This window comes from Phyllobates terribilis, unplaced genomic scaffold (assembly GCF_046119375.1).
Source record: "Phyllobates terribilis strain yellow unplaced genomic scaffold, ASM4611937v1 Scaffold_340__1_contigs__length_2048258, whole genome shotgun sequence".
Classification (NCBI taxonomy): domain Eukaryota; kingdom Metazoa; phylum Chordata; class Amphibia; order Anura; family Dendrobatidae; genus Phyllobates; species Phyllobates terribilis.
Window position 1 is genome coordinate 735,768 of NW_027363100.1, and position 26,236 is coordinate 762,003.

Consider the following 26,236-nt stretch of genomic DNA (forward strand, 5'->3'; position numbering starts at 1 on the left):
TGGAGGCTGCAGAATGTATGGGCTCCTGTCAGGTATATATTATTGGAGACAGCAGAATGTATGGGCTCCTGTCAGGTATATAGTATTGGAGGCAGCAGAATGTATGGGCTCCTGCCAGGTATATATTATTGGAGGCAGGAGAATGTATGGGCTCCTGTCAGGTGTATATTATTGGAGCCAGCAGAATCTATGGGCCCCTGTCAAGTATATATTATTGGAGGCATGAGAATGTATGGGCTCCTGTCAGGTATATATTATTGGAGGCAGCAGAATCTATGGGCCCCTGTCAGGTATATATTATTGGAGGCAGCAGAATCTATGGGCCCCTGTCAGGTATATATTATTGGAGGCAGGAGAATGTATGGGCTCCTGTCAGGTATATATTATTGGAGGCAGGAGAATGTATGGGCTCCTGTCAGGTATATATTATTGGAGGCAGGAGAATGTATGGGCTCCTGTCAGGTATATATTATTGAAGGCAGCAGAATGTATGGGCTCCTGACAGGTATACATTATTGGAGGCAGCAGAATCTATGGGCTCCTGTCAGGTATATATTATTGGAGGCCACAGAATGTATGGGCTCCTGTCAGGTATATATTATTGGAGGCAGCAGAATGTATGGGCTCCTGTCAGGTATATATTATTGGAGGCAGCAGAATGTATGAGCTCCTGTCAGGTATATATTATTGGAGCCAGCAGAATGTATGGGCTCCTGTCAGGTATATATTATTGGAGGCAGCAGAATCTATGGGATCCTGTCAGGTATATATTATTGGAGGCAGCAGAATCTATGGGCTCCTGTCAGGTATATATTATTGGAGGCAGCAGAATCTATGGGCTCCTGTCAGGTATATATTATTGGAGGCAGCAGAATGTATGGGCTCCTGTCAGGTATATATTATTGGAGGCAGCAGAATCTATGGGATCCTGTCAGGTATATATTATTGGAGGCAGCAGAATCTATGGGCCCCTGTCAGGTATATATTATTGGAGGCAGCAGAATCTATGGGATCCTGTCAGGTATATATTATTGGAGGCAGCAGAATCTATGGGCTCCTGTCAGGTATATATTATTGGAGGCAGGAGAATGTATGGGCTCCTGTCAGGTATATATTATTGGAGGCAGCAGAATGTATGGGCTCCTGTCAGGTATATATTATTGGAGGCAGCAGAATGTATGGGCTCCTGTCAGGTATATATTATTGGAGGCAGCAGAATGTATGGGCTCCTGTCAGGTATATATTATTGGAGGCAGCAGAATGTATGGGCTCCTGTCAGGTATATATTATTGGAGGCAGCAGAATGTATGGGCTCCTGTCAGGTACATATTATTGGAGGCAGCAGAATCTATGGGCTCCTGTCACGTATATATTATTGGAGGCAGCAGAATCTATGGGCTCCTGTCAGGTATATATTATTGGAGGCCACAGAATGTATGGGCTCCTGTCAGATATATATTATTGGAGGCAGGAGAATGTATGGGCTCCTGTCAGGTATATATTATTGGAAGCAGGAGAATGTATGGGCTCCTGTCAGGTATATATTATTGAAGACAGCAGAATGTATGGACTCCTGTCAGGTATATATTATTGGAGGCAGCAGAATGTATGGGCTCCTGTCAGATATATATTATTGGAGGCCACAGAATGTATGGGCTCCTGTCAGATATATATTATTGGAGGCAGGAGAATGTATGGGCTCCTGTCAGGTATATTTTATTGGAGGCAGGAGAATGTATGGGCCCTTTCAGGTATATATTATTGAAGGCAGCAGAATGTATGGGCTCCTGACAGGTATACATTATTGGAGGCAGCAGAATCTATGGGCTCCTGTCAGGTATATATTATTGGAGGCCACAGAATGTATGGGCTCCTGTCAGGTATATATTATTGGAGGCAGCAGAATCTATGGGCTCCTGTCAGGTATATATTATTGGAGGCAGGAGAATCTATGGGCTCCTGTCAGGTATATATTATTGAAGGCAGCAGAATGTATGGGCTCCTGTCAGGTATATATTATTGGAGGCCACAGAATCTATGGGCTCCTGTCAGGTATATATTATTGGAGGCAGGAGAATGTATGGGCTCCTGTCAGGTATATATTATTGGAGGCAGCAGAATCTATGGGCTCCTGTCAGGTATATATTATTGGAGGCAGGAGAATGTATGGGCTCATGTCAGGTATATATTATTGAAGGCAGCAGAATGTATGGGCTCCTGTCAGGTATATATTATTGGAGGCCACAGAATCTATGGGCTCCTGTCAGGTATATATTATTGGAGGCAGGAGAATGTATGGGCTCATGTCAGGTATATATTATTGGAGGCAGGAGAATGTATGGGCTCCTGTCAGGTATATATTATTGGAGGCAGGAGAATGTATGGGCTCCTGTCAGGTATATACTATTGGAGGAAGGAGAATGTATGGGCTCCTGTCAGGTATATATTATTGGAGGCAGGAGAATGTATGGGCTCCTGTCAGGTATATATTATTGGAGGCAGCAGAATCTATGGGCTCCTGTCAGGTATATATTATTGGAGGCCACAGAATCTATGGGCTCCTGTCAGGTATATATTATTGGAGGCAGGAGAATGTATGGGCTCCTGTCAGGTATATATTATTGGAGGCAGCAGAATCTATGGGCTCCTGTCAGGTATATATTATTGGAGGCAGGAGAATGTATGGGCTCCTGTCAGGTATATATTATTGGGGGCAGCAGAATGTATGGGCTCCTGTCAGGTATATATTATTGGAGGCAGCAGAATGTATGAGCTCCTGTCAGGTATATATTATTGGAGGCAGCAGAATGTATGGGCTCCTGTCAGGTATATATTATTGGAGGCAGCAGAATCTATGGGCTCCTGTCAGGTATATATTATTGGAGGCAGCAGAATGTATGGGCTCCTGTCAGGTATATATTATTGGAGGCAGCAGAATGTATGGGCTCCTGTCAGGTATATATTATTGGAGGCGGGAGAATGTATGGGCTCCTGTCAGGTATATATTATTGGAGGCAGGAGAATGTATGTGCTCCTGTCAGGTATATATTATTGGAGGCAGGAGAATGTATGGGCTCCTGTCAGGTATATATTATTGGAGGCAGCAGAATCTATGGGCTCCTGTCGGGTATATATTATTGGAGGCAGCAGAATCTATGGGCTCCTGTCGGGTATATATTATTGGAGGCAGCAGAATGTATGGGCTCCTGTCAGGTATATATTATTGGAGGCAGCAGAATGTATGGGCTCCTGTCAGGTATATATTATTGGAGCCAGCAGAATCTATGGGCTCCTGTCAGGTATATATTATTGGAGGCAGGGGAATGTATGGGCTCCTGTCAGGTATATATTATTGGAGGCAGGGGAATGTATGGGCTCCTGTCAGGTATATATTATTGGAGGCAGGAGAGTGTATGGGCTCCTGTCAGGTATATGTTATTGGAGCCAGCAGAATCTATGGGCTCCTGTCAGGTATATATTATTGGAGGCAGGGGAATGTATGGGTTCCTGTCAGGTATATATTATTGGAGGCAGGAGAATGTATGGGCTCCTGTCAGGTATATAGTATTGGAGGCAGGAGAATGTATGGGCTCCTGTCAGGTATATAGTATTGGAGGCAGGAGAATGTATGGGCTCCTGTCAGGTATATAGTATTGGAGGCAGGAGAAAGTATGGGCTCCTGTCAGGTATATATTATTGGAGGCAGGAGAATGTATGGGCTCCTGTCAGGTATATATTATTGGAGGCGGCAGAATCTATGGGATCCTGTCAGATATATATTATTGGAGGCAGGAGAATGTATGGGCTCCTGTCAGGTATATATTATTGGAGGCAGGAGAATGTATGGGCTCCTGTCAGGTATATATTATTGGAGGCAGGAGAATGTATGGGCTCCTGTCAGGTATATATTATTGGAGGCAGGAGAATGTATGGGCTCCTGTCAGGTATATATTATTGGAGGCAGGAGAATGTATGGGCTCCTTTCAGGTATATATTATTGGAGGCAGGAGAATGTATGGGCTCCTGTCAGGTATATATTATTGGAGGCAGGAGAATGTATGGGCTCCTGTCAGGTATATATTATTGGAGGCAGGAGAATGTATGGGCCCCTGTCAGGTATATATTATTGGAGGCAGGAGAATGTATGGGCTCCTGTCAGGTATATATTATTGGAGGCAGGAGAGTGTATGGGCTCTTGTCAGGTATATATTATTGGAGCCAGCAGAATCTATGGGCTCCTGTCAGGTATATATTATTGGAGGCAGCAGAATCTATGGGCTCCTGTCAGGTATATATTATTGGAGGCAGGAGAATGTTTGGGCTCCTGTCAGGTATATATTATTGGAGGCAGCAGAATGTATGGGCTCCTGTCAGGTATATATTATTGGAGGCAGGAGAATGTATGGGCTCCTGTCAGGTATATATTATTGGAGGCAGCAGAATCTATGGGCTCCTGTCAGGTATATATTATTGGAGGCAGCAGAATGTATGGGCTCCTGTCAGGTATATATTATTGGAGGCAGCAGAATCTATGGGCCCCTGTCAGGTATATATTATTGGAGGCAGCAGAATCTATGGGCTCCTGTCAGGTATATATTATTGGAGGCAGCAGAATCTATGGGCCCCTGTCAGGTATATATTATTGGAGCCAGCAGAATCTATGGGCCCCTGTCAGGTATATATTATTTGATAATCATGCCCATTGCCCAGCTCCCGCCATATGTTGATCGCCAGCCAGATAAAACAAGGCAGCTGGGGGCTGGGATTCGCAGCATGGTAAGGCCCAAGCGTTCTTGGCCCCCCACGCTGAAAATCTCAGCCCGCAGCCACCCCTGAAAATGGCGCATTCCTCATAGCACCATTTCCAGGTGCTTTACCCGGCTCTTCCAGCGGCCCTGGTGGTGAGTGGCACCCTGGGTAATAATAGGGTTAGTACCAGGCCAGCTTTGTATTATCAGCTGGTACTAAGCCCGAAATTCATGGTGTCATGCCAAATTAGACATAGCCACCATGAATTTCTAGTAAACCGAAAAAAAAGACAGAATTTTTTTTTTTTTATTAAAAATAAAACTCATTTAGGGACTCCATCTTTAATAAAGAAAAATCCTCACTCCAACGTAATCCATAGGTCTTCTGTCTTCAGCTCTGCTACATCTTTGTCATCAGACAATATGTCTGCTGACAGAGATGAGCCGGCTCAGAATGACACTGGAGCACTGTTACTGTGTAGTGCGGCACTAGATTTCTTTTTTTGTCATTTCATGCAGTGTAGAAATCTTGGGAAAAGTGTAGATTGTGCTCTGGAAGTGATCAGTTATAGCGAACTATGTTATTTTCTGCAGAGATAAGTCCTGCATAGAAGATGTGATATATCGGTCTGCGGCAGATAAAGAACTTCACCTAGAGACATCACTGGTGAGTATGTGTGTTACCTATACACACACACTGACACTATATACAGAGCTCCTGTGTGTAATGTCACTGGTCATCACTGTATTACCTATACATACACACTGACACTATATACAGAGCTCCTGTGTGTAATGTCACTGGTGATCACTGTATTACCTATACACACACACTGACACTATATACAGAGCTCCTGTGTGTAATGTCACTGGTGATCTCTGTACATCCTATACAGACACACTGACACTATATACGGAGCTGTCTTGTGTAATGTCACTGGTGATCACTGTATTACCTGTACTCTGACACTGTATACAGATCTCCTGTGTGTAATGTCACTGGTGATTGCTGTATTACCTATACACACATACTGACGCTATATACAGAGCTCCTGTGTGTAATGTCACTGGTGATCACTGTATTACCTATACACACACACTGACACTATACACAGAGATCCTGTGTGTAATGTCACTGGTGATCACTATATTACCTATACACACACACACTGACACTATATACAGAGCTCCTGTGTGTAATGTCACTGGTGATCACTGTATTACCTATACACACACACTGACACTATATACAGAGCTCCTGTGTGTAATGTCACTGGTGATCACTGTATTACCTATACACACACACTGACACTGTATACAGAGCTCCTGTGTGTAATGTCACTGGTGATCACTGTATTACCTGTACACACACACTGACATTGTATACAGATCTCCTGTGTGTAATGTCACTGGTGATCACTGTATTACCTGTACACACACACTGACACTATATACAGAGCTCCTGTGTGTAATGTCACTTGTGATCACTGTATTACCTATACACACACACTGACACTATACACAGAGATCCTGTGTGTAATGTCACTGGTGATCACTATATTACCTATACACACACACTGACACTATATACAGAGCTCTTGTGTGTAATGTCACTGGTTATCACTGTATTACCTATACACACACACTGACACTATATACAGAGCTCCTGTGTGTAATGTCACTGGTGATCTCTGTACTACCTATACACACACACTGACACTGTATACAGATCTCCTGTGTGTAATGTCACTGGTGATCACTGTATTACCTATACACACACACTGACACTATATACAGAGCTCCTGTGTGTAATGTCACTGGTGATCTCTGTACTACCTATACACACACACTGACACTGTATACAGAGCTTCTGTGTGTAATGTCACTGGTGATCACTGTATTACCTATACACACACACACACACTGACACTATATACAGAGCTCCTGTGTGTAATGTCACTGGTGATCACTGTATTACCTATACACACACACTGACACTATATACAGAGCTCCAATGTGTAATGTCACTGGTGATCACTATATTACCTATACACACACACTGACACTATATACAGAGCTCCTGTGTGTAATGTCACTGGTGATCACTGTATTACCTATACACACACACTGACACTGTATACAGAGCTCCTGTGTGTAATGTCACTGGTGATCACTGTATTACCTCTACACTGACCCTATACACAGGACTCCTGTGCATAATGTCACTGATAATCTCTACATTATCTGTACACTGACTCTATGTACAGAGCTTTTTTACATCTTCATTATCAGTCACTATCTGGTGCCATTATGTGCCATGGTCATGGCGTGGCGGAATTTGTCCCTTGTATGTGGTATTATTCGGACAGTCACTATGTGGTGGTAATATGTGGTCTTCTCATGGTGTGGCAGTATATATACCTTGTACTTGGTAGTATTTCATCACTATGTGGTGGTATGTGTTCTGGTCATGGTGTGGCGGTATTTCTCTCTTCTATATGGTATTATTAGTCTAGGGATAGTTGTCAGTCATTTGTTTTTTCTGATATTAAGAATGGGAACATTCTTTATTTGCAATACATATTAAATACTTGGATGGTTAACCTCTCCCTGTGTTGTGACTACTACAGAGCAGCAGAGATGCACGTCAGCTCAAGACGGAAAAAATAAGCCGTCACAAAGCCCCAGACCCAAAAAAATGAGAACACTACGGTGCGCAGAACATGGCGTGAAAAGTGTGATTTTTCAAACTTATGAATTTGTTTTCACCACTTAGATACCAGTAAAGGTATACATGTTTGGTATCTACAAACTCGTACTGACCCGAGGCATCACCCTGTCACGTCGGTTTTTCCATATAGTGAACATGGTGACTAAAAAACCCAATAAACAAACGTGCAATTGCACTTTTTTTGCAATTTTACTGCACTTGGAATTTTTGTTGCCATTTCCCTGTACACTATATGGTAAAATAAATGATTGCATCTGAAAGTACAACTCGTCCCGCAAAAAAACTGTCTTTCCTGCTGCTACAGACTTTTATATGACTACAATTTACATTCTGCTGCTTATGGAAACATTTTTGCAGTTTACAAGACCCTTCTTACACTTGCTTGCACCCAGGTTTCATGTGAAAGAGTGTTCTCAAAGCTGAAAATTGTAAAAAATCGTCTGAGGGCTTCGATTGGACAGGAGCTTTTAGAGTCCCTCCTTCTGTTGAACATTGAGTGTGACATTTCAAGGAACTTAGACTATGATGACATTATTAATACGTATGCAATGTCATCTTCTGTTCTGAAAAAAAACGTTTGTAATTTTGCTGCTGATTGACTGTTAGTGTGAGTTTATTTGTTGTTTTGGGCCTTTCACTAACAATTGAATGGTATTGTATTATAGAGGAGAGGAAATCGTGCAATACAAACTTCCAAAATGCTTACAGAATTCTTTTACTTTTCCCAGCGGCCAAGTTTGGTGCTGCTACAATGATGCCGGCTGCTGGGATGCCAGATGGATGCAGGTTCAATTTGTGGCACTTATACTTTAAGAGAATGTACCTTGAAAGTATTTCTTGTTATTGTTCTGTTATGGCACTTTATCACACACTGGTGTGAATAAGATAACAGTGTTCCTCTTTCGCCAGGAGTGTTTCTTTAGTTTGTTATTTATTCGTTATATTGGTTATTTATTGGTTAATAAGGTTGATTCATTTTGAATGAGTTTGTGGACTTATGTTATTCCTATATACGGTATCTGCATGGTGCTGGTGGGCCCCAAGATTGATTGTTTCCTGGTGGGCCCCAGGTACTCCAGTCCGGCGCTGGACCCCACTGATCCTGGGCACTGGTGCAGCACTGCGCCCCCTTCACTGTGTTTTTCACTGGCCACCCGGCTGTTCTGGGAACGGCAAAGTGACGCTTTCCCTGAGATTTTGATTTTTGTTAGATTTCTCTTGCAATACTCAAGCAGTGATGTCGCGAGCTGGATAATAACAAGCTAATATGGTCTTCTTGGGTTTATAGGAAATTGCACAAAAATTCCGTGTCGTTGGCCCTGAAACATTCACCGTCCTGTTTATGGGATGCATAAAGGATGAAGAGCTGGGCTTCCTACAAGCTCTGCAGGTATGGCTTGCTGCACACATCCTACATCCTATATCCGTACAGTGCACACTTACCTGGGAATTATGTCTCACACTTCCGACATGATGAGAGACGCAAAAACATTGAGGAATCATGGAGCAACTGTTCATTTTACTAATACAGATATTTCTTGCTGCAGTATTTCTGCTGAAGTGACGATGGGGCATGCCGGCTGAGGGTGGGACTCTTGGAGTCTCTGATGACTCTGTTGGGCTAGGTGCACATTACGTTTGTGGCCATTGTTGGGCGCATACACATAGAAGGTGTGTGCCCCCTAGTGGCCACTGTCAGGATGGATGATGAGGCATCCGTCCACTATTGGGACCCATTGTAAAGAAATGTATACCACATTGCAGAGGTCGCTCTACATTTTTTACAGAAGAGTAAAAATCCTCCTCATAGTATTTTTCAGGAGTATTTTTAGCCAGTCTTTGAATATTAGAGAAGAGGCTGCAACCTGTGCTTTGCTCTACCGCTTCACCATCTTTGACGTATATTTACGTCAAAGGTCGTGTCAATCGCTGACAGCGGGATTTAACGCACCTTGGCTGGAAGCGCGTCATACATCCTGCCACGTGATTGTGGGGCACCGATGGGTTGTCATGACAGCTGGGGGTCTGCTGATGACCTCCCATACATGTCATTATGACCCACCTATGGGCCGGCGTTCATAGAAGATGGTGATTTCTGCTATAGATTGCAGTGTATGTACAGCACAAGCGATCAGACGATCGCCGCTCCAAGTCTCCTAATTAATCTGATCAGTAAACATTGTAATGGGGAAAAAATCAAAATGCCAGAATGACGTTTTTTTGGCTGCCACAGCATTGCAGTAAAGTGCAACATCAAAGTGGTTGCAGGGAGTATATAAGGATATGTAGCTCACAAACTCCTAAATATATGATGTTTTCATTTACAATGTATCTAATTTATACATGTATATAGAGAGTACTGAGCATGGATTTGTAAGGTTTCATAACTTCCATGCTAGACAAAATTCTATAAAATAAATAATGTGACAATTCTTTCATGGCCGGAGGTGATAATAAACTGATATAACCGTGTACACTAGTAATTAGAATTCCCTGGGCTCGGGTGTAAGAGGCAATATTCCTGATGATCAGGGTCCCGTGTAGGGACGGTCACTGCTGTATACCATCTAGTACAGAGGTACAGAAGCTGGCGGCGCTCCCATAACCTCCGGGCTGCTGTATTCTATCAAACATCTCCATGTTATTCTGTATACAGTTATATTCTTCTTTCCATCACAATGCGGTGGGATATCACTACAATATGCCAACATGCTGTGATTAGTGGAGGGCGGCTGTCACTATCCCCCGACTTTAGAATTAGATTGAATAAACCTTCAAAGGGGGTGTACAAAGTTTAAAAGATATCTCCTATCCATAGGATAACTTCCCGATGGATGGGGTCTGACTGCTGGGAGCCTCACCAATCCTGAAAACTGGGGATTTGAAGAGTCCTTTGTGACTGATGTGATGGTCGATCATTGCTGCACCATACATTCTCTATGGGATGACTGAAGCTCTGTGCTCGGCTGGTCTTCAGCACTCCCATTAAGAATGAACGGAGCAGTGCGTATACTCAACCACCACTCCATTTGCGGCACCCTGCTACAACAGGTACCACAGGACCCAGGGTGCATGGATGGACTTCTCCACAAGAGGCCCTCACTACATACAAACACCTCCACCCTTCCTCCTCATACCACCAGAGGGAGCCCGTTAGGGATATATATATATGGAGGGTGGAGCCAGGCAGTTCAGTCAGAGTTAGTAGTCAGACAGAGAGAGTCTGAGAGCGTGCTGACGCTGAGAGCAGCGAAGACGCAGCGCATCTGCTGCTGGGTTCTGAGGGCCACGAGTGTGGCCGACGGTAAGGAGGAGAGATGAGAGGAGTTGAGGGGGCAGAGGAGCATCACAAGGCTCACACCGAAGATACAAACCGGACACCGGGTCCGCGCCTACAGGGTCCTTTATACCCAGTAGGGACAACCGGCATTCCAGGAGGACTACAAGTCCCTGGCAGACCTGAAGCTAGACCCATTACAGGACCAGGAACCACGATGGCCCCGACTACCAGGGATAGTGGTTGCCAGCAGAAGGTCCTACTACCGAGCGACAGGTGAAGGAACAGCACGACACATAAGCTAGGCCCAGTTGCAGGCTGGCCAGGAGCATACAGAGAGGCAGACACGGACCAGGAGGCCTTATACCCGCTCACTGGGGAGAAGTCCTGAAGTGCACCCATCCTACTGAGTACCCTGGACCGTACCTGACATCCGCACCAGTAAAGATATTGAAGCGAATCCCCTGTCTCTGTCAGTTACTCCTGCTGCACCATCCCGCCTGCACTACAAGTCCCAGCATCACCTCCCACCAAATTCCACACTGCCCCGGGGGCCCGCTCCACCTGTGGGAAGCAGAAACACCTCAGCTGCCATCCCATCACCCCCCTGGAGGTCTGAAGCAGCGCTGGTAATCATTACCAAGTACCACAGGTGGCGTCACAAACTGTTTATTTATTTTATCCAAGTTTCAATCCCCTTTTTCAAGAGTGACCCCAGGGTACGGGCCCAGGAGCCGACCACCGCGACATCCCCAAAACCAGGCAAAGGCCCGGGTACCGAGTCGTCCCCATCCCCTGGGCGCGTCGTACTCATCGTCTGTGGGACTGCCAGAACTAGTGGAGTGCTGCTCTTGGCTATTTTGGGCAGTCCTATAGACAGTGAATGGAGGGGAGGCTGAGCATGCTGCCTGTTCTTGGCTTTGCTAGGGGTTCCAGCAGTCAGACCCTCAGTGATCAGTAAGTTATCCCCTAACCTTTGGATAAGAGATGATTTTCTATTTTGGCAATAACCCTTTAATTGCATCCATGTGGTTATTTTCCCCTATCCTGTCCACCTTTATTATGTCCGTTATTCCCTCTGGTGGTCAGTGCAGCCATGTAGTGTATGTCTGTACTACTCAGGCTCTGGGGGGCCGGAGCGTGCAGCTACAGAGCAACCTGCTCCACATCACTGCCAGGAGGGGAGATTTATTGCTGTGTAGTTAGTCCAGGTGGTGCCGACAAGTAGAGGGAACAAGTTCTGGCAATCCTGCCAAAGGAGCACAGTTATTCCTGCACCGGACCTGCATCTCCGGTGTGCGGCGGCCGGGAAGGTGCCCGCTCTCCTCAGGGAAGATGCTGACGGCCCGCAGGCACATACCTGTCCTTGTGCCAATGCCCAGGAGATAAAGCAGGACATTTATCTAAGTAGAGATGTGGCGTCTCCCACCCGCCTGTCATATTTGTAGATGACGCGTGGCGGAGGGCAGAAGCCGGGGCAGGACTCCTGTCCGGCTGCAGAAGTCTCATGTGTAGTGATACTCATGTGACTTTTCTAAAAGCATAAATCGGCCCGCAGAGGTGTCAGCGACGCTGGCTCAGACGTTACTGTGAGCGGAATAACAAGGCTTTGGTAACAGTTTCACCTCTTTATATTGTATTAGCTCCTTTACTTAGTCCTAGTTCAGACTGGTCTAAGAGATCGCCTGCTGATTCCTTTCTTGCGATTCTGATAGGAGATTTCTGTTAGAAGTTTGGCGCAAGGCTAGTGATTAGACTGGCTAGTGATTAGACTGGCTAGTGATTAGACTGGCTAGTGATTAGACTGGCCAGTGATTAGACTGGCTAGTGATTAGACTGGCTAGTGATTAGACTGGCTGGTGATTAGACTGGCTGGTGATTAGACTGGCTGGTGATTAGACTGGCTGGTGATTAGACTGGCTGGTGATTAGACTGGCTGGTGATTAGACTGGCTAGTGATTAGACTGGCTAGTGATTAGACTGGCTAGTGATTAGACTGGCCAGTGATTAGACTGGCCAGTGATTAGACTGGCCAGTGATTAGACTGGCCAGTGATTAGACTGGCTAGTGATTAGACTGGCTAGTGATTAGACTGGCCAGTGATTAGACTGGCCAGTGATTAGACTGGCCGGTGACTAGACTGGCTAGTAGATAAGGATTTTGTGCCAGATTTTTAGTAACAAAGGGAATACCGCGGTCGGCCACTTTAGGTGGACTGTTACAGTAGGCAGCATGCTGATAAGTTATTTTTTGACGTTTTGCATGATTTTCGCTGTCTTCGGTTGGCATATCCCCCCCCCCAACGGCACTTCCATCTGCAACCTGTAATGGCCAGTCGGAATACCCGTGCTGGCATCAGGGTCTTATTGCATGGGTAGGCGCTGTGGCATTGGGGTCTTATTACAGGGGTAGGCATGCTGGCATCAGGGTCTTATTACATGGGTAGGCGCACTGGCATCGGGGTCTTATTACACTGGTAGGCGCACTGGCATCGGGGTCTTATTACACGGGTAGGCGCGCTGACATCGGGGTCTTATTACATGGGTAGGCGCGCTGGCATCGGGTCTTATTACACGGGTAGGCGCGCTGGCATCGGGGTCTTATTACACGGGTAGGGTTGCTGGCATCGGGGTCTTATTACACGGGTAGGCGCGCTGGCATCGGGTCTTATTACACGGGTAGGCTTGCTGGCATCGGGGTCTTATTACACGGGTAGGCGCGCTGGCATCGGGGTCTTATTACACAGGTAGGCGCGCTGGCATCGGGGTCTTATTACACGGGTAGGTGCGCTGGCATCGGGGCCTTATTACACGGGTAGGTGCGCTGGCATCGGGGTCTTATTACACGGGTAGGCGCGCTGGCATCAGGTCTTATTATACTGGTAGGCGCGCTGGCATCAGGTCTTTATTACACGGGTAGGCGTGCTGGCATCGGGGTCTTATTACACTGGTAGGCGCGCTGGCATCGGGGTCTTATTACACGGGTAGGCGCGCTGGCATCGGGGTCTTTATTACACGGGTAGGCGTGCTGGCATCGGGGTCTTATTACACGAGTAGGCGCACTGGCATCGGGGTCTTATTAAACGGGTAGGCGCGCTGGCATCGGGGTCTTATTACACGGGTAAGCGCGCTGTTCGGAGACAATGGGAAAACCAGTGGGCAAGGCTTCACAGATACAGAAAATAGCACAGAATTTACTAGTAGAAGTTGCCTATTTATTATGTAGACACACGTTTGGAAATGACATAAGTAGATGGCCCAAGCCCTCCACAAAGCTTTTCATCCTGGAGGGCACCGGCTTTACCAATGTGACCCTCTGACATATGGGAGCATCATTATAATAGGGTACTGCCTTTACATGCCAGCTAGTCCGTGTCCAGTTACTGCTTTCTCTGTGACGGGGTGTACATATTTGCGTGAATGTAATGTGGATAATGACTGTATACGCCATCTTGTGCTTCAGGTCTGGAGGCAGATGCGGCACATGGGGGTAAAGCCGCATGTAATCACCTATAACCTGCTTCTTTGTGCCCCCCGAGACTGTGGGATTGGAGACACCGCTGACGCTCTACATTTACTCACGCACTCTAAGGAACTGGCAGCCCTGACTTTAAGTGCAGGCAAAGAGAAGCAAGACAGGAAAAGCCAGCAAGTGAAGAAAGGAAAGGATAGTCCTGAAGAGGTGGGCAGCCCATGCTCCTGGGCCATTCCTCAATTCCAAGTGGCAACTATGGCACAGCTGAGGACTTGGCAGGCTCACAGGCACTGGTCGTGGTGAGTACGGCTGACCATTTTCCCAGCGTGCCCTCTTTTGATGCCAGTAATGTGCCAAACCTCCTGGACCTGTCTGTAAATACAGGAAAAATTGTGTCACTTGCAAATGTCAATACCCCATCTGACCGATTGGCAATGATTGGCGACTTAGGGGGCGTTCTTCAGAAGATGAAAGAAGACAACGTCTGTCCTACAATAAAGACCTTCACCCTCCTAGCGGCAGTCATGAGAGCAGAAGTGGGGTCAGAATCTGCCGTCCGGGCCACTATGGACGCCTACGGAGTACAGCCAGATCTCACCTTTTTTAACACTTTGGTGTTGAAGAGGAGTAAAACTCTGAAGCTGCAGTCGGCTTTGGTAAGGGAATGGTTTTTATTTTATTTAAATGTAAAAAAGCCATCATAAAATAATTAACACGGCTTGTGAGAAGATCCACGCTATCTGACAGTAAAGAGGCTGAGGTACAGTAGGTGAATGATGTTACCGCATTGTGGGATTATATTTGCTGCATGAAATCATTTGTAAAGCGTGTGACAGATCTGCCTGACTTTTCATATATATTTTTTTCTTAAAAGTGAATACCTTTTTTTTTTTTTACTATTGCTTAATAACGATCCAAAGCAAATGGTTCTGTGTGACCCACTACTACTCAGGTAGCGTTAGCCCTCCCTGGGAAAGGTGTACTTGGACGACGGGCCGGTGGAAGAGGGGGATGCAGTCCCGGCCTTGACCCGGTCTGTGCCCAGGGCGCACACATTAAAAATATGGGCTAGCAGATGAGTGGTTATTTGTCGACTACGCCACCTGTGGTTCCCGGTGATTACCACCAGCGCTGCGGCAGTCCTCAGAGGCGGGTGTCGTGGCAGCTCAGCTGGTACTACTCCCCACAGGCGGAGCAGGGCCTCAGGGCAGAGAGAGAGGAAAGTCTGGAGGTTGGTGGTGTGTGTGCGGTGCCGCGCAGGACAGGATAACGGAGGCAAGGGGTGAAGTCTTCCAAGCTTTACTCACGTTGTTTCAGTAGTAAGCACAAAGCTTCTCCTTGCTCCTCACGGCGCGCTGCGACCACCAGGAAGGGGTTCAGCACACTCCGGGTAGTTTAGGTGCACTTAACGAGACCCCTGGACCAGAATGTTCCTCTCCTTGGTGAGTTCTCCCATTAAGTCTCCTCCTGACTGTGTGTGTGGTATGAACTTGGTGAAAGGCCGGTTCCCGCTGCATCAGCGCAGTTTAAGAGATACGGGTGGCCTACGCCGCTCCGTCCATATCCCCCTTAGGGATCCAGAAGGCCTCTGGGCTTTTCCGACTGAGACGTGAAGTAACAGAGTCAGATATCGGGGGCCGGTACCCCTCTTGCAGCAGGAATCCCTCTGACTAGGCCAGAGTAAGAAATACAGGTGGTGTATGCTGCTCCGTCCGTATCCCCTGGGATCCTTTTGCCTGTGGAGCTTTACTCCTCCGCTCCCCTCCAGGCCTTCTTAGGTAGGGACCTTGACCGGGTAGATACAGCGGTTAACTCTAACCCATTCCTCACCTCAAGCCCAGAGTACGAGGACCGTGTATCTTCAACAAGCTGCAGGTTCCAGCAGAAAGCCACTATCAGCGATAAAGATCACAATCAAAGACTTTGAACCTAAGATGGCCGTGTATTAAATATGTATCAGTAAGTGTAACCTAAAAGTGTGTCCTCCACCCTCACCCACTACATGGTTTCCCCTATCTTTGGTCGTCCCCCCATCTCCTCTATCCCGGCTGGTTTTGCACCCTGGTGCATATAAGCCCCCCACAGGACAGGAGTGGTGTAGTGTTGAGTGCTGAGGCTGGGTCCCGTGTGGTGCTCCATCCTTACCTCGGAGAGGAGATACCGCACCTCGATCTGAGGTGCAGTACCCCTGTGGCGACTGAACCCTCAGGGACGCCACAGTTCCAACCGATTCATATAGAAACTACACTTTTAGATATCTGCCTAATTGTTTCTAAGCATGGCTTTGAAAGAAGGGGCATGGCTTTGAATTAAGGGGCATGGCTCTGAAGGAAGGGGCATTGCTTTGAAAGAAGGGGCATGGCTTTGAAAGAAGGGGCATGGCTTTGAAAGAAGGGGCATGGCTTTGAAGAAGGGGCATGGCTTTGAAAGAAGGGGCATGGCTGTGAAAGAAGGGGCATGGCTTTGAAAGATGGGGCATGGCTTTGACAGAAGGGGCATGGCTCTGAAGGAAGGGGCATGGCTCTGAAGGAAGGGGCATTGCTTTGAAAGAATGGGCATTGCTTTGAAAGAAGGGGCATGGCTTTGAGGAAGGGGCATTTCTTTGAAAGAAGGGGCATAGTTTTGAAAGATAGGGCATGGCTTTGACAGAAGGGGCATGGCTTTAAATACAACAGCATGCACTAAATTGCTTGAAAATTGGGGGGCAAAAAAAGTGATGCAAGGCAAGCCAGCAAAAGAGTCTAAAGTATGACAAATTTTCTCATTTACATGTCCATATTTAACCACTTACATGGAAAAAATGGCCCTGGTGTCAGCAGTGTTTGTTCCGTGTGTCATCAGTGTTCGGTCTGTGTGTCCGTTTTTCCCATCAATGTTTGACGGATGGATAAATAAATCCTTGAATTACAGAGCTTCTCCTATTCTTTGCCATCCGGGTGCTGAATGTTTTTGCACAGACCCATAGACTTGTATCGGCTCTTTTCATCTGTGATATCGGAAAAAGACAGACAGACGGACATGTGAATAGCACCATAGATTATACTGGGTATGTGATGTATCCATGAAAAAAGGGATAAACCTCCACGTGCAACATGATGTGTGAATGAGGCCTTTTGCTTTTTCTGGCCGCACCATCAAGGAAGATTTCCTCCATTTGTGTTTTTGGTCTGTGTGATGTCCATGTCACCCAGTGTAATATTCCACATGAATGGATTGACCACCAGACTGTGGGGGAATAATGGCTACAGGCGCTTATCTCATCCATCCGTTTTTTTAAATGAGATATAACCGTAGATTTCAAAGGCTGCACAACAATCAGACACAATCCGTGTGGCAGGTATGTTTTACCGGACGCACTGCATAGATTACATAGGAAAGTGTGTCTGGCCTTCTATTAGGTTTTTTTTTAGTTATGGATGACAAATGGACGCTGGACGGATCAAAAATGGCCTTTTTTTCCCCTGAACACAAAGCATTGTGCTTGTGTGAATTTGCTCTTCGGCAGGGAATTGTGCACTGAGCCTATATGAAGGCGTTTTGTGCGCTGCCGCCAAAATGCAACATTCAGTTGGACGCAGCAATATTTTATGTGTGAATACTGTTTAATACAGATTTTAGCATTTCTCTTTTTCTGAAAATGCGTCGGGCCTCATGCAGAAACAAACTTTTTGTCGAAACGGACAGTGATACCCATAACAACCAATCAGAGCTCTTCTTTTATTGCCCTGGTAAAATGAAACGTGGCATCTGGTTGGCTGTCATGGAGAACACTGACACATTCTGAAACTTAGTGCAGATTCTTCCACACTTCATGCCACACGTACAGTGTAAAAACTGATCGTCTGAATGGTCTCTTTACAGCAGCTGTTGCCTATGATGGCACAGAGAGGCATTGCACCAAACATCCATACCTTTTGCAATCTCGCTAGGGCATGCCTTAAAGAAAAAGATGGTTTACAGCTCCTGGAAGACATGGCGGTAATGACATTGCTACTTTGCATAGTTTATTTAGTGTCTTTTTTTTTTTTACTCTAAGGCTATGTGCACACGATGCAGAAATGAAGCAGAAAATTTCTGCATCATTTCTGCATCATTTCTGCATCTCCCTGGCAGAAAAAATGCATGCAGATTGTGCATGCGTTTTTCCTGCAGAATACATGCGGATCCACATGCAGATTCACATACGTTTCCGCATGCAGATTGACAAGCGCTTTCCAGGCGATTTTATCATCACCTGGAAAGTGCTTGACAACTAGGTCACAGTATATAAATCCATGCAAACAGCATGGATTTATATAGTGTGACCCGAGAGAGTGTATATACTTACTTCCGATGGCCCGCGCTGTCCTGCTTTACACTCCGTTCTCCCGGCAACTTTGAATTGAAAGATCTGCCGACGTCAGCGTCACGTGACCCGTCACATGACTCTGACGTCACCGCAGGTCCTACAACTCACTGCAAGTGCCGGGAAGCAAGCAGGAGCGCTGCGCGGGCCGACAGATGGTAAGTATATATATATTTTTTATTTTATTCTTGTTTTACAGCTTTTTTAATGGTACCTGGGTGTGGAGGAGACTCTCCTCTCCTCCACACCCGGGTACCATCCGCACATTAGAACGCACCAATTACGCAAGTGACGCGCCCCTGGGCCTGTGTCGTGCGGCATCGCGCGCACGGGGGCTTACCCGGAGCCGGATCAGATGGGGGTAGTAGTCTCGTGGCGGTGACCCGGTCCGTGCCCAGGGAGTCAAACTGAGTGGCAGTATTTAGCAGTAGATGTTAGAATGTTCGACTACGCCACCCGTGGATTGCGGTTACGAAACCGCCGCTGCACGGCAGACCGCTGAGGCCGGTGTTGTTTGTGCAGCTGAGAATGAGATGACTCCCCACGGGAGGAGTATGGCCTCAGGGCAGATATGCTAGAGATGATGATGGGAGTGATGGTGCGGGCGTCCCAGTGCCGATGGTGCAGGTGTGACGACGGAACACGGAGGCGGGAAGTGCAGTTTCAAAAGCTTTACTCACAGTTCTTTATCAGGTCCTTGTGCACAGTAGGACCACCCGAGTCATGCTGCGTCCACCAGGTCAGGGACTCGGCCAACTCCCAGGCAATTCCAGAGCGTGGTCCAGAGCTCCCCTCTCTTCCTTCCTACTGGCCGTCCCCACCAGGGACCCACCTTTGTCCGGCTTCCTCGGGCCTTATGGGGGTAAAACCTCTCTCCGGTTTCCCTGACCCTATGTGGCGTGCCTTCCTGGTGGATGTGGTGAGGGGTCGTGCCAAAACTTGACCACGACCTCCGGTTCCTGGCTAAGGATAATTGGCCTCCACCAGTTTGGGATCCGGTACCCTTCTCTGCCAACCCTTCACCCGTTTTGGTTCTCTCGTGGGATCTCAGGGTTCCCTCTATGCTTGCGTCTCTGGGCCTTTCTCTGTGTTCCTCTTCTTCCTTCTCTCTCTCTCTCTCGGCTTCAGGCCTGGCTCTGGAGCTGGGCCCAGACGGAGTCACAGCTCCCTGTCAGCCCTCTCTGGCTGAGCTCCTCTCACAACTCCTCCAGGCTGAACTGAACCCTGTCTTAAGATGGTGCCCACCTTATATACTCCCTCTGACACCCGAGCCCAGGTGACTAGCACCCAATGGGCTCCTACCTATGCCCAGAGTCCCTCCCCTATCTGCTCCTACACCACTAGGATGTTCCTCCCCACTCCAGCCAGGGACAGACGCTGTCGTACCTGCACATCTACCTGGTGGGAGTACCGTTGTTCTGTCCCCCGGAAATGGGGTGAGTGTAGTGCATGCAGCTATCTGATCTCTGTTCCACACTCCATCCTTACCCGGGAGTGGAATACCACACCTCTGGTTTGAGGTGCAATACCCCTGTAGCAGCCGAGTCCTCGGGGTGCTACATTCCCCCCCGGTAAACCACAGCACGTCCTCGGGCTGGAAAAGAGCAAAACATAATAAAACATACAAAATTTTAAAATATACACTAACATATAAAACATTAACTAAACTCATCCCTTTATGGGAGTTACTTTTCTCTTAGAACGTTACAGGTATAAACATTACGAAAACATTATTATTTTAGCAGCGTAAACTTGCAATATAAAACTTTTTCCATATAAAACGTTCTTGATCCTCTGGCCACGGTGCAACTTGTGACCAGGTAAGGTGCAACAGTCACTAGAGAAAAACAGTTTCTTATAAAACCAGAAGGGGACGCTTAAGGAAGCGCAACTATTTACAGGGTATGGCCGCTCTCAGTCCTCGGCCAGTGGTAACAGGGGAATGGCTGCTCACAGTCCTCAGCCTGGTAAGGGATTAGGGGGCACACAGGTAACAGTTCTTTAATAGTTCCATACTAGTCCCAACGGGGACCACACTCCGATTAGCAGCAACTTAGGTACCCCGACGGGTAACTATATACAGTTCTTTGTTCATGCTACTTCCCTTCAGTAGCTATGTCCTCTCTGTGCTCCCTCCTGAGGGTAGTCTTCAGACCCGTCCGGGTCCTCTTGGCTTTCCTCGTACTGCAGCTCCTCCTCGGTTAACCGGTGTACGTGAAGGGCGTACGGTCCCTTGGCACACTGGTGCCGGGTGAAGGTGACCACGTCACCCGGGTAGAGATCACGTCCACGGTGTCCCTCCGGTAGGTGGCTCTCGACATCCCTGCGGGTAACAAAGACGTCGCCGGGGGTTCGGTGATCCCGGATAAAGCCCCAGCCGTTCTCTAGTTGAAACTTTATCACAGTCCCGGTGGCGCGGGGACCGTGGGCCGTACGGGGGTTTCGTCGGGCCCGGCGTTTCTGCTCCGCGCTTTGGACCTGCAGTTGTTCCTCGCGGATCCGCCTCTCTCGCCGTTCTCTCCCAAAGACCTCCAGCTGTTGACGGCAACACTCCTCACGCTGGGCTGCGGCCGCCCGGGTCTCTTGGGTGAACCCCATGAGGTTTTCACCGGTGGGGTCCCATGCAAATTGGGCCTCTTCCAATGGGAGCGGGACAATGTTGGCGGGTGCCGGAGCCGGGATCAGAGGCTCACACAGGGGCCATTCCTTCCGGAGTCGGGGGTTTACGTACTCCGGTGGCCACACGAAGGGCTGTCCATCCGGGCAAGTATGCTGCGCAAACAGATCTTCACCCAGGGGCAGCACTGTGGAAATTGAGGACGCTGTGGGGGCAGCGGCGCCCGGAGGTACTCGTCCTTGCGTCCAGGACGTGGGCATCCTCTTTGGATCCAGGTATGGCACCTTTGGGAATGAGGGCGCTGGAGGGGCTGCGGCGCCCGGATTCCCTAGGCCTTGCGACCAGGCCGGTGGCACTGTGGAGGTAGAGGGCGCTGTGGAGACTGCGGCGCCCGGGGGTACTCGGCCCTGCGACCAGGCCGGGGGTACTTCCTCTTTTGCCGCGCTTTGGGTCAAGGGGCGTGGCGTAACAGAGGGCGCGACCGCGGCTCCTTCCGCTTGAGGCCTAGTCGGGAGCAGCGGCGGTGCAGCAACGGGCGCGGTGAGTGGAACTTCGGGCTCTGCGACGGGGAACTGGGGCAGGCTTGCGGCTACTGGGCACGGGGTGATGACGTCCCCATTACCTGCTTCCATCCCTGCGGCTCCCTCCGCGGCGTCGTCTCCGGCCTTCGTCCCTCCTGCACCATCCTCAGGGGCAGACATGCTCCACGTTGCGGGTGGCGTCCTCTGCTGGCGGGTTCCAGCCTGCTGGACCATCTCTCTTCTCCACTCGGCCAGCGCTTCTTGCTGTACCCGGGCCATCTTCCGGGCCAAGGCCTCCAGCGCGGTCTGTGCACGCTCCCGATCTCTGGGGAGCTGTGCCAGGATCTCCACCAGGCCTTCTGGGGTGGCAGCCTGCAACAGGTTCCGGACCACAGGGTCGGTGCTGATCGACTCTTCCTCCATCTCCGGGTGCAATCTGTCCAGACTCCTCCAGGCCGCACCCATCTTCTCTCTTTTGTTCGGTATCCGCCCCCATTGAGGGTGGTCCCGGGGCAACTTGGTGACAGTCAGTTCCAGGGGCAGCCCCCTCACGCTGATGGACATTTCTATCATTGCAGTCTCTGCTGGCGGGGGCGGTTTCCGCTTTTGGCGCCATTCTTGGACCTGGCCCACGATGGGAGGTGGCTTCTTGCCACCCTCTGGCACGCCCATAATGGAGTCCGCTCTGCCAGGGCGGGAAATCGTCTCAGATGGCGGGAATCGTCTCCTTATGGCAGGAAACTCCGTGGATGGCGGGAAAAGGCTGCAGATGGCGGGCAAACGGCGGGAAACGATCCGAGATGGCGTCCGATGGCGGGAACCCTCCGGAATTGGCGGGAGACTCCTTTTTGAGGTAAATGTGAACTTTTCTTCAGGCACGCAGTACCCGGTGGTTGCGGGCACGTAATCCTGCCGACTACGCCAAAGTTGACGCGCCCCTGGGCCTGTGTCGTGCGGCATCGCGCGCACGGGGGCTTACCTGGAGCCGGATCAGATGGGGGTAGTAGTCTCGTGGCGGTGACCCGGTCCGTGCCCAGGGAGTCAAACTGAGTGGCAGTATTTAGCAGTAGATGTTAGAATGTTCGACTACGCCACCCGTGGATTGCGGTTACGAAACCGCCGCTGCACGGCAGACCGCTGAGGCCGGTGTTGTTTGTGCAGCTGAGAATGAGATGACTCCCCACGGGAGGAGTATGGCCTCAGGGCAGATATGCTAGAGATGATGATGGGAGTGATGGTGCGGGCGTCCCAGTGCCGATGGTGCAGGTGTGACGACGGAACACGGAGGCGGGAAGTGCAGTTTCAAAAGCTTTACTCACAGTTCTTTATCAGGTCCTTGTGCACAGTAGGACCACCCGAGTCATGCTGCGTCCACCAGGTCAGGGACTCGGCCAACTCCCAGGCAATTCCAGAGCGTGGTCCAGAGCTCCCCTCTCTTCCTTCCTACTGGCCGTCCCCACCAGGGACCCACCTTTGTCCGGCTTCCTCGGGCCTTATGGGGGTAAAACCTCTCTCCGGTTTCCCTGACCCTATGTGGCGTGCCTTCCTGGTGGATGTGGTGAGGGGTCGTGCCAAAACTTGACCACGACCTCCGGTTCCTGGCTAAGGATAATTGGCCTCCACCAGTTTGGGATCCGGTACCCTTCTCTGCCAACCCTTCACCCGTTTTGGTTCTCTCGTGGGATCTCAGGGTTCCCTCTATGCTTGCGTCTCTGGGCCTTTCTCTGTGTTCCTCTTCTTCCTTCTCTCTCTCTCTCTCGGCTTCAGGCCTGGCTCTGGAGCTGGGCCCAGACGGAGCCACAGCTCCCTGTCAGCCCTCTCTGGCTGAGCTCCTCTCACAACTCCTCCAGGCTGAACTGAACCCTGTCTTAAGATGGGTGAGTGTAGTGCATGCAGCTATCTGAGCTCTGTTCCACACTCCATCCTTACCCGGGAGTGGAATACCACACCTCTGGTTTGAGGTGCAATACCCCTGTAGCAGCCGAGTCCTCGGGGTGCTACACAAGTACAGATGCAGTCTTGCGGTATTGGCGCGTTCTAATGCAAGTCAATGGCGGCGAAAACGCCGCGTTTACGCAAGATTAAATGACATGCTGCGGATTTTTGAGCGCAGCGTTTACGCTGCGGAAAAATCCGCATCATGGGCACAGCACATGCGGATTTCCATTGGGGAACATTGCTTCCCTTCTACCATGCGTTTTTCATGCGTTTCCGTGGCGTTTACGCAACTGCAAAAACGCCGCGGAAACGCATGAAATACGCATCGTGTGAACTCAGCCTTACTTGATAAAGTCTAGAAAATAAATAAATAAAGTAATTTTCAATAAACATTATATTTTATTTTCCATTCACATCTTTTCCTCTTTTCCCTTCCCAGTCTATACTCGATATAATTATGGTGGTGTACACCAGTGAATGGTAGTCTAATGAGATATGATCCTCTTTTCTTTCTCTTTCTCATTCACGCTTAAACCTTCATTATGCTTAGTTTCTTGGCACCACTAAACCTTACTCTCCTTTGCTGTCCTCAAACCCCAGCACCCTCTAACCAAATAATCATCTCTCCTTCCCTCTTACCTCCCCACCTGACCTCATCTGCAGACCTGCTCCTCAAACTCAGAGCTATCCTACCAAAACATAAAACAAGCCGGACACTCTCCTTCTCCCACCTGCTCTCCCTTTCTCTGCTTCTCCTCACTGCTGGCGACAGTCCTATCCAGTCCTATCCTGGACCCAAACAGCTCACACCTCCCACCAATACCCCCTCCTATTGCTTCCAACCAACTGCAAACTACAGCAACCTCTCCTACGTAAAACCCGTGCCGCTGATGACCACCCACCCTGCTCCCTCTCTTTGGAGCACTCTGGAACGCCTGCTATGTCTGCAACAAGCTCCATTTTGTCCACGACCTCTTTACCTCTCGTCATCTCTTTTTCCTGGGCATCACAGAGACATGGTTGACACCCTCCGACACTGCCTCCCCTGCTGCGCTGTGTTACGGTGGCCACCACTTCACACACACGCTCACTCCTCGCCCTGGTAACAGACATGGTGAAGGAGTGGGTCTTCTCCTTTCTACCAACTGCTCCTTTAGCCCTATCCCACCTCTACCCTCCCTTACTCTCCCTTCTTTTGAAGTCCACTCTGTCCTCATCTACTCTCCTTCCAAGTAGCTGTCATATACCGACCTCCAGGCCCAGTCACTGCCTTTATTGACCAATTCTCCACCTGGCTTCTTTACTTTCTCTCTGCTGACGTTGCACAATCATCATGGGCGATTTCAACATCCCCACTGACACTCGCCAGTCAACAGCATCCAAATTCCTGTCACTTACTTCATCCTTTGGACTTACTCAGTGGTCCTCCTCAGCCACCCACACAGACCGACACATACTAGACCTCATCTTCTTCACCCAACTCTGCTCCCTATCTAACCTTACAACCTCCCCCCTACCCCTATCCTCCTCACCTGTCACACATGTCCAGCAACTAGCACACCCCCTCAGAAACCTTGCATATCTAGACACTCACACACTCTCTGACTCTGTTCTACCACTGACATCTTTACTCCACGACACTGACAGCACCACTGCTTTCTACAATACCACTCTCGCATCAGCTATTGACTCGGTCGCCCCTCTTGTGCATGGCAGAGCGCGACGAGTCAATAGGCAACCCTGGCACAACACCCTCACTAAACCGCTTCAGCAAGCGTCCAGGGTTGCGGAACGGCGTTGGAGGAAAACACATTCGCAAGATGTCTTCACTGCATTCAAACAACAACATTCGCATTCAAATCAACCCTCGCCTCTGTTAAGCTGGCCTACTTCACAACCGTCATATCTTTCTTATCCTACAACCCCAAACCGTTATTCAACACTTTTAACTCTCTCCTCCACCCACCACTGCCCCCTCCAAACTCCGTCATCCCTGCTGAGGAGTTTGCCACACAATTCAAAAACAAGATTGACCAAACACGGCAAATCTTTACTGTCCGACCACCACAACCCCTTTGTTTCCCAGACCATTGCTCTTCCCCCATAACCTCCCTTTCCAACATCATGGAAGGAGAACTCACTCGTCTCCTTTCCAAATTACACCTCACCACTTGTGCACTCAACCCCATCCCCCCCCAACCTCACCCCCACACTCATCCCATCCCTAACCCATCTTTTCAACCTATCACTAACTTCTGGTACCTTCCCCTCTGCCTTCAAACATGCCACAATCACTCCCATCCTCAAAAAGCCATCCCTCAACCCAACCGCCTTGTCCAGCTACCGACCCATATCGCTTCTCCCATTTGCCTCCAAACTCCTTGAGCAACACGTTCACGCTGAACTTTCCTCTCACTTTTCATCTATCTCTCTCTTCAATAACCAACAATCTGGTTTCCGCCCCCACCATTCCACCAAAACTGCCCTTACCAAAATTACTAATGACTTACTTACCAACAAAGTTAACAGACAATTCACTGTACTCCTTCTTCTTGACCTGTCCTCTGCCTTCGACACAGTTGACC

General features: G+C 48.8%; 1 pseudogene; it reads left to right on the plus strand.

The window, feature by feature from the left end:
* LOC141221840 (uncharacterized) overlaps positions 1–15,309 on the plus strand; it is a 400,332-nt pseudogene extending 385,023 nt beyond the window's left edge.
* Positions 15,310–26,236: the final 10,927 nt, after the last annotated feature.